Source organism: Nerophis ophidion, linkage group LG02 (assembly GCF_033978795.1).
Source record: "Nerophis ophidion isolate RoL-2023_Sa linkage group LG02, RoL_Noph_v1.0, whole genome shotgun sequence".
Taxonomy (NCBI): Eukaryota; Metazoa; Chordata; class Actinopteri; order Syngnathiformes; family Syngnathidae; genus Nerophis; species Nerophis ophidion.
Window position 1 is genome coordinate 13,776,489 of NC_084612.1, and position 11,736 is coordinate 13,788,224.

Here is an 11,736-nt window from a genome sequence, read left to right on the forward strand (position 1 = left end):
TTTACTGAAATATGGACTTTTGTCAAGACTGGAACACATTATTTATATTTACATTGTTTCTTATGTTGAAAATATGCTTCCATATGCGAACATTTCTATTTACAAACCCTGTTCAAGAACCAATTAGCTTCTTGTAGATTTCCCTTCCAGTCCAGCTCAAGAATATATATATGTATATATATATATATATATATATGTATATATATATGTATATATGTATAATGTGTATATATATATATATATGTATATATATATATATATATATATATATATATACGTATATATATGTGTATATATATATACGTATATGTATATATATATATATATATATATATATGTATATATATATATATATTCTGATGTGTAGTAATTATTATTATTTATTTTTTATTTTTATTTTTTTATTTTTTCCACAACATATCTGCATCCAAATAAATTGGCGACCTCCATAAATATTAATCACTCACAGCGTTTAGATTCGGACACGAGTACTCTTCCAATTCCCATGTTTTGTCATTATTTGCTGGCTTAGCCCTCTCTCACTTTAGTGAGCCCTTACGAGATAATACATCTTTCTTTCTGGAGGCGAAGGGGAGTTTTAAAGATGGTTTTGCACTCACTAAAGCGCTATTAAAAAAGCCTGTTAAAGGAGACTGTGTTACAGGCCAGAAGAGCACGCCCAGGTGTTGGGATTCATTTGACATCTTTTTGTGGCTTGTTCAGGGGTGATCAATAAGGACTGAGTACGTTCTGACCCGGTTTTATAGCCCTAAAGGATCGAAAATTAAATTATATTTGTTTTCATCAGCCAGATCCCGCCTGTAAATTTACTGAGGTACCAAATGGGACAACTTTATATTTTGAATTCCTAGGCGTACTTCACTTCATTATCATAAATTCAGGTGTCATTCCATGCAACAAATCAAATCTTTGCCTATCAAAATAAAATATTAAACTGGTGACCACATGAAGCGACACACTTTCCTGTATTAGCTGTAGCAATGTACAGCAAGTTTGGGGACTGTAGTCCTCATAAGAAATAATCAGTTCCAGGGTCAAACCATCACCATTACAGGAAATTCTCATTTTAACAGTCTTACCTGTCATGCAAGTGTTTTAAAGTAAGTCAACCAATGGCAGCCTTTTTCAATATGAACGGTTCCAACATACAAAACCCAAAACCAGTAAAGTTGGCACATTGTGTAAATCGTAAATAAAAACAGAATACAGTTATTTGCCGATCCTTTTCAACCTATGTTCAATTAAACTGACTGCAAAATAAGACAATATATTTATTGTTCAATCTGAGAACTTTTTAATTTTTCAAGCAAAGAATCAAGTACTTAAAGTTTAATGGCAGCGACACATTGCAAAAAAGTTGGCAGAGGGGCATTTTTACCACTGTGTTACATGGCCTTTCCTTTTAACAACACTCAGTAAACGTTTGGGAACTGAGGAGACAATTATTTTAAGCTTTTCAGGTGGAATTCTTTCCCATTCTTGCTTGATGTTCAACTTACAACAATCTGGGGTCTCTGTTGTTGTATTTTGCGCTTAATAATGCACAGGTCTTGGGCACTAATACACCCCCATACCAGCACAGATGCTGGCTTTTGAACTTTGAACTGGTTATTTTCCTCTTTTTTCCGAAGGACAAAGAGGAAAATTCCAAAACAATTTGAAATGTGGACTCGTCAGACCACGGAACACTTTTCTACTTTGCATCAGTCCAGCGAAGCCGGCGGCGTTTCTGGTTGTTATTGATAAATGGCTTTTGCTTTGCATAGTAGAGTTTTAACTTGCACTTACAGATGTAGCGAAGAAAATGTAGTTACTGACAGTTGTTTTCTGAAGTGTTCCTGAGCACATGTGGTCATATCCTTTACACACTGAAGTTGGTTTTTGATGCAGTGCATACAGCCTTAGAGATCAAAGGTTTTGATTGATTGATTGAAACTTGTATCAGTAGATTGCACAGTACAGTACATATTCAGCACAATTGACCACTAAATGGTAACACCCAAATAAGTTTTTCAACTTGTTTAAGTCTGGGTCCACGTTAATCAATTCATGGCATTACCGCTTACGTGCAGTGATTTCTCGAGATTCTCTGAACCTTTTTGATGATAATTTGGACCGTAGATCATGAAACCCCTAAATTCCTTGCAATAACTCGTTGAGAAATGTTGTTCTTCAACGGTTGGACAATTTGCTCATGCATTTGTTCACAAAGTGTTGACCCTCGCCCCATCTTTGTCTGTGAATGGCTGAGCATTTCATGGAAGCTGCTTTATACCCAATCATGGCACCCACCTGTTCCCAATTAGCCTGTTCACCTCTGAAATGTCACTTGTGCCAGCTTTTTTGAAACACGTTGCAGGCATCAAATTTCAAATGAGCTAATATTTGCAAAAAATAACAAGGTTTCTCAGTTCGTACTTTAAGTATCTTGTCTTTGCAGTCTATTCCAGTGGTTCTCAAATGGGGGTACACGTACCCCCTGGGGGTACTTGACGGTATCCCAAGGGGTACGTAAGATTTTTTGAAAAATATTTTAAAAATAGCAACAATTCAAAAATCCTTTATAAATATATTTATTGAATAATACTTCAACAAAATATGAATGTAAGTTCATAAACTGTGAAAAGAAATGCAACAATGCAATGTTCAGTGTTGACAGATAGATTTTTTTTGTGGACATGTTTCATAAATATTGATGTAAAGATTTCTTTTTTTGTGAAAAGATGTTTAGAATTAAGTTCATGAATCCTGATGGATCTCTATTACAATCCCCAAAGAGGGCACTTTAAGTTGATGATTACTTCTATGTGTAAAAATCTTTATTTATAATTGAATCACTTGTTTATTTTTCAACAAGGTTTTAGTTATGTTTATATCTTTATTTCCAAATAGTTCAAGAAAGATCACTACAAACAATTAATATTTTGCACTTTTATACAATTTAATAAATCAGAAACTGATGACATAGTGCTGTATTTTACTTCTTTATATCTTTTTTTCAACCAAAAATGCTTTGCTCTGATTAGGGGGTACTTGAATTAAAAAAAAAATGTTCACATGGGGTACATCACTGAAAAAAGGTTGAGAACCACTGGTCTATTCAATTGAATATAAGTTGAAAAGGATTTGCAAATCATTGTATTCTGTTTTTATTCACGATTTACACAACGTGCCAACTTCACTGGTCTTGGGTTTTGTAGATTGGGAGCAAAACCTGGTAATTTTCTGCCCCCAGAACATAAAGTTTCATGCTGTAATGCCTGGAAACTTTACCAACTGAGACCCACTTGGATTATTCCACGCTGTTGTGTTGAAAGTAATTGTCGCCACAGTACATGGATTTTATCCGTCTGATTGTGGCATACAGATGCAAAAATAATATTGCTTTTTCTGAATACTTTTTAAAAAAGCAACATTGGTGTTACTTTAGGAACTTTCATTACGACGCTTTTGTAATGTTTAACATCACTAATGGTACACACTTGACACGTTGCTATGGCGAGTGACCTTTGGCGTCCGTGTGAGCCAAATGGAAGTACGATGGAGGCGAAATGGCTGATCCCAGAATTGCTGTCGTCGCACTACCAATGTTGCACCGCCACCGCCCATCACCCACTACCCTCGTATATCACACAGACGGTTCATTACCTGAAGTGCTGCATGAACTCTGGCTCGTGCAAAGTTATCGATCGCGCCTGTCGATCGTCAGCTCGTCTGACTGGGTCTCAAGTTTCGGACATCTCGGGATTCTCCGAGTTGTGCCATCCAGCATTTATTTGTCTGTGCTTTTTCATACAGAAGCCAGGATGGCAATTAATATTTCTGCAACTTCACTTCCAGGTCTTGGCACTTTGGAAACCTTAATGTGACCCGCCTGGTGAGAGTCAAGAGCGCTACATAGGGAACTAAAAGCGCCAAGCTATCAGGTAGGTAGTGGGAAATCTGTGTTAGTGCTGTTTGTTACACAGAGCAGCGACAAAGATAAAAGGTGGAAAAATGTCTGCTTTTAAAAGCAGTTTAAAATGGATTTTCCCCCGCTATTGTAAGGGTGGTGTTTTGTGGCTGATAGTTTGGTCTCTTTACATTAAAATTAAACACTAGTGACTTTTAATAGTACACTATTATTGTCACTTTACCCGGACAAATATATGTATATAGTACTGCTTTCTAACATCACAAGTTATACTGTGTTTTTTCTCACTTTTCCCCTTCTTTCACCAAAACTGTCCCCCGCAAAAAGAAAAACACTTATGGATTAAATCTCTTAAATGGCCATGCATGTTTTTTGCAACTTAATAGGTGCAATTTACCTCAACATTTTAATTTCCATATTTTAGACGTGCTCTGAGCAGGGCCCACTAAGTTTAGGGGCCTTGCACACACACGTGTGTGCAATGAAGTAATGATTTAAAAATGGTTACTTTGTTACTGTCATATTACTCTATCAATGTTTATTTATATAGCCCTAAATCACAAGTGTCTCAAAGGGCTGCACAAGCCACAACGTGAATTCATAAAGTCTTTCAAACAGGTAGGGTTGTACGGTATACCGATACTATGGGACTGCGTGGCGCAGTGGAAGAGTGGCCATGCGCAACCTGAGGGTCCTTGGTTCAATCCCCACCTAGTACCAACCTCGTCGCGTCCCTTGTGTCCTGAGCAAGACACTTCACCCTTGCTCCTGATGAGTGCTGGTTAGCGCCTTGCATGGCAGCTCCCTCCATCAGTGTGTGAATGTGTGTGTGAATGGGTAAATGTGGAAGTAGTGTCAAAGCGCTTTGAGTACCTTGAAGGTAGAAAAGCGCTATACAAGTACAACCCATTTATCATTTATTTACTAGCATAGCATCGCGGTACTAATGAATCAAAAACGGTACTACACTCTGTTTAAAAAGTACCGGTTCCCAACGGGCATGACGGCGCACCATCGCGTCTTCACATTGCTGGGTTTGCGAGCAGACGAGCATATTCGGCAGTGCACAATCACAGAGTACTTACAAGCAGACACAGTGTGTAGATAGAAACGGGAGAACGGACGCATTTTGGCCAAAAAACTGACGATAAAGGTGAAGTTATAACACTGAAACATCCATAGGAAGAGGTGCTTTAAGACATAGCTGATTAGCTAGCGGCGGACATCCATCCGCAGTCGGCAGTGTTTTAGCTCCTTCTAAATCACTAATCCTTGTCTCCAAGGCGACAAATAAAGTATGTTCCTTACAAGTATCATCCCTGCATGACGAGAAATATCTAAAGATGCTTCACTACACACCGTAGGAGGATACAACAGCTCACTGGCATCACCGCTAACAAAAGCTAGCGCGCCAGAATGTAACCAAATGCCATTGGTGGATCTACACCTGACATCCACTGTAATGATACCAAGTACAATAGCGTATCTAGTCTAAACTACAATGAATACTTAGCCAGCGTCTCCCAAAAAGTAGGATCCGTTGTAAATCGCACTGCAGGGGCAATTCTATATTGTGTGCTGCATGTTTAAAATATAACAAAATGCCACAGTTTGGAGCGTGATAACAAAAATGTGGATGGAAATGAGTGTCTCTATGGTGACTGCTGGGAGCACACGCAAGATCCTCATTTGAATAACACCACTATGTTATTTATCCGTAGGGGGGGATCCGTGATGCGCTACTTGGACACAGGCCGGGGTCTGATCATCCCCGGCTGGGTCGCCCGGGCGAGGGTGTCTGATGATTAAAGACCCAAAACACCCTATGACCCCGGGTTTATCACTGATGACGTGTCCAAGCATCACCGTGGGGTGTATTCCATGTTATTACATGTCTTAGTGCATCATCTACAATAGTGTTTTACAGCCACTATACCGTGAGATACAGACTGGAGTGCCGTGGGAGAATATCAAATATTACCTATTTGGGTTAAAAATATTTTTTTCAAACCAGTAATTATAGTCTCCAAATTATGTGTTTTTGTTGAGTGTCAGTGCTGGCTAGAGCTTGGCAGAGTAAACGTCTAAAACTCTTCCATATCAGTAGTTGGCAGCCGGTAGCTAATTGCTTTGCAGATGTCGGAAACAGCGGGAGGCAGCGTGCAGGTCAAAAGGTATCTAATGCGTTAATCAAAAATAAACAAAAGGTGAGTGCCCCTGAGCAAAGGCATTGAAGCTTAGGAAAGACTATGCAGAACAGAACTAAAACTGAACTGGCTACAAAGTAAACAAAAACAGAATGCTGGACGACAGGAAAGACTTACTTTGGAGCAGAGACGGGGTCCACAATGTACATCCGAACATGACATGACAATCAACAATTTCCCCACAAAGAAGGATAAAAACAACTGAAATATTCTTGATTGCCAAAACAAAGTAGATGCAGGGAATATCGTTCAAAGGAAGACAAGAAACGGCTCCAGGAAAATACCAAAAAAAGAGAAAAAGCCACCAAAATAGGAGCGCAAGACAAGAACTAAAACACTACACTCAGGAAAACAGCAAAAAAAAAAGTCACGGCGTGATGTGACAGGTGGTGACAGTACACCTACTTTGAGACAAGAGCTATAGTGATGCATGCTTGGTTATGGTTTAAAGTCATAGCCAACAATTGCGACAACTTTTTATTGTCAACTGAGTTTCGTTTTTTAATGATTTCTACTGGTGGTTTGCCTCCGTATTTTTTCAACAGAAAAAATGTGCCTTGGCTTAAAAAAGGTTGAAAGACACACACCGACATCACGCTCACTAATATTAACACAATTTTATAGTTTGCGTATGTTATCTAGTATCATTTGGGATCTTAGTAGACCAGGCCCTATGCGTATTAGATTTAGATTTGGAAAAAAGACAGAATTATATGTTTATTTTGACAGAGTTACACCAAGCCGATTCAGTAGATTGGCTCATGAAAGGCCCAAGCAATATCTCGCACATGCAATACAATTACAGGCCGTTCTATTTCACACAGGCGGCGGATGAGGACGGCCGGCAATCAGCCCCAATCTCTCTTGTCCATGTCTGGTGTGTCACTAATGAAAAGTCCCCCGAGAAGACATATTAGCCAATTAATATCTTGAGCGTGTCAGGAAGGCCGGGCGTGCAACGTGTCATATTGAAGCAGCAGAAGAAGATAGATGGTGCGACTTGACACCAAGCTGTCAGGAAGAGAAGCTCTGCTTGTGACCTCCGAAATGAATGTCCTTCTTTATAGACAGTAGAGCAGATCTGGGCAAATTAAGGCCCGGGGGCCGCATGCGGCCCGTTGAGATTTTCAATCTGGCCAAATAATTGTTTAGATGTTTAAGATGGAAAGTGTAGCTGCCATTATGATGTGCAATGATGTTTTTTAATGACAGTAAGTCTTTAACTATACCAAGGTCGGCAACCCAAAACGCTGAAAGAGCCATATAGGACCAAAAATACAAAAAACTAATCTGTCTGGAGCCGCAAAAAATGAAAAGCCGTATGTACTGTAAGTCTTATAGTAAAGGCAACACATGACGTAAGTGTCTATATTAGCTATAATAGCCTACTATCAAAATGACTGTGTCGCAGGCTGAGGCAAATCTTTGTTGACAGAAATGTTGAAATTTTATATATTTATTCTACACATTTTTACAACATTAGAAACCATTAGGAAATCAATGGCTACTCCAAAGGTGAGATAACTGCTGGAAATGACTGGCTCAGAATGGCCAAAGGTATAGGTGTGTGTGTCCAAGTTAAAGGAATCAGCGGGCTGTTTTCTTTCAATAGATTTATTACAATCTTTGGCAAGCTAGGTAATGTTTGCTGTGGTCCGGAACAACATGGCACACAAACAATTATCTGAAATGCACCCAATACTACATACAGATAATGTGTCATGAGACATGCAAAACTGAATTATATACAAAGGAGATAAAATTAAAGGAAATTAAATTATCTCAACTATTGCTACAAATGAGGCATAATGATTTAATATGTACATACAGCTAGCCTAAATAGCATGTTAGCATCGACCAAATATGCTTGATGAGCACTCCACACAATTCAATAACACCAACAAAGCTCACCTTTGAGCATTCACACACAGTATAAAAGGTTTGGTGGACAAAAGGAGACAAAGAATGAGTTGCATAAAATATGTCTTTCTCTGGCATCCGTGAATAAAGTTATATATGTTAACAAACTACAGTGAGTTCAAGGACCGCCAAAATGAGTAGGACAAAACGGTGCTCGCCAAATACTCTCATCAGAGAATCATGTTTGATATAAACACTGGGATTTCTAATAATTAGGGAGGTTTGTGTCATGTTTTCCTCCTACAGAAACCCTGATAAAACTAAAATATTTTTTTCCCCCCCATCTTTTTCTATTTTCATACATTTTTGAAAAAGCTCCAGGGAGCCACAAGGATGGTGCTAAAGAGCCACATGCGGCTCTGGAGCCACAGGTTGCAGACCACTGAACTTTACTTAGTCATTCAAGGCTTAGAATCTGCATGATGTACTATTTACTATAGTCATCGAATTAGTTACTATGGTCATCTAATTAGTTACTATGGTCATCTAATTAGTTACTTGGTCACTATGAGATATTTCAGATTGTAGGTGGGTTTTTTTTTACCCTTCGCGTTCATATTTCATTATGTTTATTGATTTTTGGTTGTGTTTCGGTTGATTGTAAAACATGTCGTCAATATTCAGTGTTTTATCGTTCATAGTTAATATTGTAAATCCCACATTCTTTATTTTCATGTACAGGCGCGCTGTCATAACATTTTTAGCTTTCAATCATTATTGTGAGGTTTTGTATTAGTGTTCCTAAAAATAGATATAGCGGCCCCCAGACACACTTTTTTATCCAAATCTGGCCCCCCGAGTATAATAATTGCCCAGGCCTGCAGTAGAGGGAGGGAGGGAGGGAGGTCTTAAACCACAAATCCTGCAAGGGATCGATGAGTCCTGTTCCTCCCCTGATTTCCTGCGGTTTGATTAAGAGGGACAACCTTCTCCTGATGGCTGATTTCATACTTTGCCCCTGGAGCTCTTTGTTGGCTACACGATAAAATAAAGACATCAGAGCCACCATCTTTTACAGTGGACATTTGCTTTTTGGTGTTTTTCTTTATGGAAGTTGCACATTTCAGAAATAGCCTTGTTATGGGAAACACACAGAGGACCCTGGCTCTTGGTCAGTTGTAAAAGCCCAATGAGCGAATAGTATGTTTCATTCTACCGACTACTGCAGATAGAAAGCATTAACAGATGACTCCGATTAGGCGCAGAGAGCATTGGAAACCCATTAGGGGTCGCGAAGGTTACACAACGTTGATTCATAAGACAGATAGTGTCAGTAAGTAGCTCCTAAATTACTTTTAAACCCCCTTCCGGGTTAAAGATTGTTCATTATTGACAGAGATTTTCATTGAAAATAGTGAAATACAGAGGAGATCGCTCGCCAGTACGCAAATGGCAGAACAAAGGTTACTCAAATAGTGAAAGTTAAGTGGGGTTTTTTTAGTAACCAGCAAGCACAGTACAGTTAGTAGAACAACTGTGTTTTCATTACTGTGTATTTGATAGGTGACGTCGGAAATTCAACTATTTATTTTATTTAATATAAAATAAAATAAATATATATAGCTATAATACACTGAAAGTCAAGTATTTCATACATATATATCTTCATATATATATATGTATATATATATATACATACATATATATATATATATATATATATATATAAATATATATATATATATATATATATATATATATATGGATATATGTCTTGATTGGATTATCCAGAGAATAGTGCTCGATACCGTGGTAGAGCGCAATATGTAGGTGTGGGAAAAAATCACAAGACTACTTCATCTCTACAGATCTGTTTCATGAGGGGTTCCCTCATGAAACAGATCTGTAGAGATGAAGTAGTCTTGTGATTTTTTCCCACACCTACATATTGCGCTCTACCACGGTATCGAGCACTATTCTCTAGATAATCCAATCAAGACATATATATATATATATATATATATATATATATATATATATATATATATATATATATATATATATATATATATATATTTATATATATATATATATATATATATATATATATATATGTATATATATATATATGTGTGTGTGTGTGTGTGTATATATATATACATATCTATATATATATATATATATCGGGACGGCGTGGCGCAGTGGGGAGAGTGGCCGTGCGCAACCCGAGCGTCCCTGGTTCAATTCCCACCTAGTACCAACCTCGTCACGTCCGTTGTGTCCTGAGCAAGACACTTCACCCTTGCTCCTGATGGGTGCTGGTTGGCGCCTTGCATGGCAGCTCCCTCCATCAGTGTGTGAATGTGTGTGTGAATGGGTAAATGTGGAAGTAGTGTCAAAGCGCTTTGAGTACCTTGAAGGTAGAAAAGCGCTATACAAGTACAACCCATTTATATATATATATATATATATATATATATATATATATATATATATATATATATATATATATATATATATATATATGAAAAACTCGAGTTTGTGAATTGTAGCTGTAAATATACTCCTCCCCTCTTAACCACGCCCCCCACCTCCCGAGGTCTCAAGGTTGGCAAGTATGGTGTAATTTGATCAAACTTTCTTATCCTTGTCAAAAGTCTAGCAGCCACATTTTGTACCAACTGTAATCTTTTAATGCTAGACATAGGGAGGCCCTAAAATAATACGTTACAGTTATCGAGACGAAATATAACGAACGCATAAATAATGATCTCAGCGTCACTAGTGGACAAAATAGGACTCATTTTAGCGATATCACGGAGATGAAAGAAAGCCGTTTTAGTAACACTAAACACTAATGTGTGACTGAAATAAGAGAGTTGGGTCGAAAATAATACTCACATTCTTTACCGAGTCGCTTTGTGTAATTGTTTGGTTGTCAAATGTTAAGGTGGTTTTATTAAGTAAAGTCAGGTGTGTGTTCTGCTTTTCCTTTAGTGTTTGTATTTTTGCCAAATGACCACCGTCATGAGGTCACCCGACAGCTTTGCTACTATACCACATCAGTTATGAATGTTAAAAAGTTAGCGGTGAATCCATTACCTTCGCATGGAGCCTTGTCATTCGTCATTGAAAGGACCTTGAGCGTTAAAATAGAAAAAAATCCCTAACTAGTTCTCTCCATGTGTTTTTCACTCCTAAAAATTAATCTGTCAGTTATGTCCCATAATATGTGTAATCGTCATCCACAGAACTGCAGCCTATTTCCCGGCATAGACAGTGAGGATGAAGGCATACGCAATTATTATTTTCATCACACGTTGTATTTGTCTCCACACCTGCGGTCCCCTCAAAAGTTTCTCATTGTATCCCATTGTGTTGAGTTTTTTCTTGCCCTGATGTGGGATCTGAGCTGAGGATGTCGTTGTGGCTTGTGCAGCCCTTTGAGACACCCGTGATTTAGGGCTATATAAGTAAACATTGATTGATGATTGATTTGAACTGATCAGTTGCTTCCTCCTTTTCTTGTTCCCTGTAGGTTTATTGTAGATCCTAAATCATGTCTCTCATTTGAACAGAAGGTGTCTGTTGATATAATCCGACAAGTTGGGACACTTTGACAGCCATATAGGACCTGGAACTAGAGAGAACAACACGAAAAGTACTTGTTGCCCATTGCAGTTCCCCTTTAAGCAGCTTTACCTTAACTATATGGGCAGTAGGTCAATACACTTT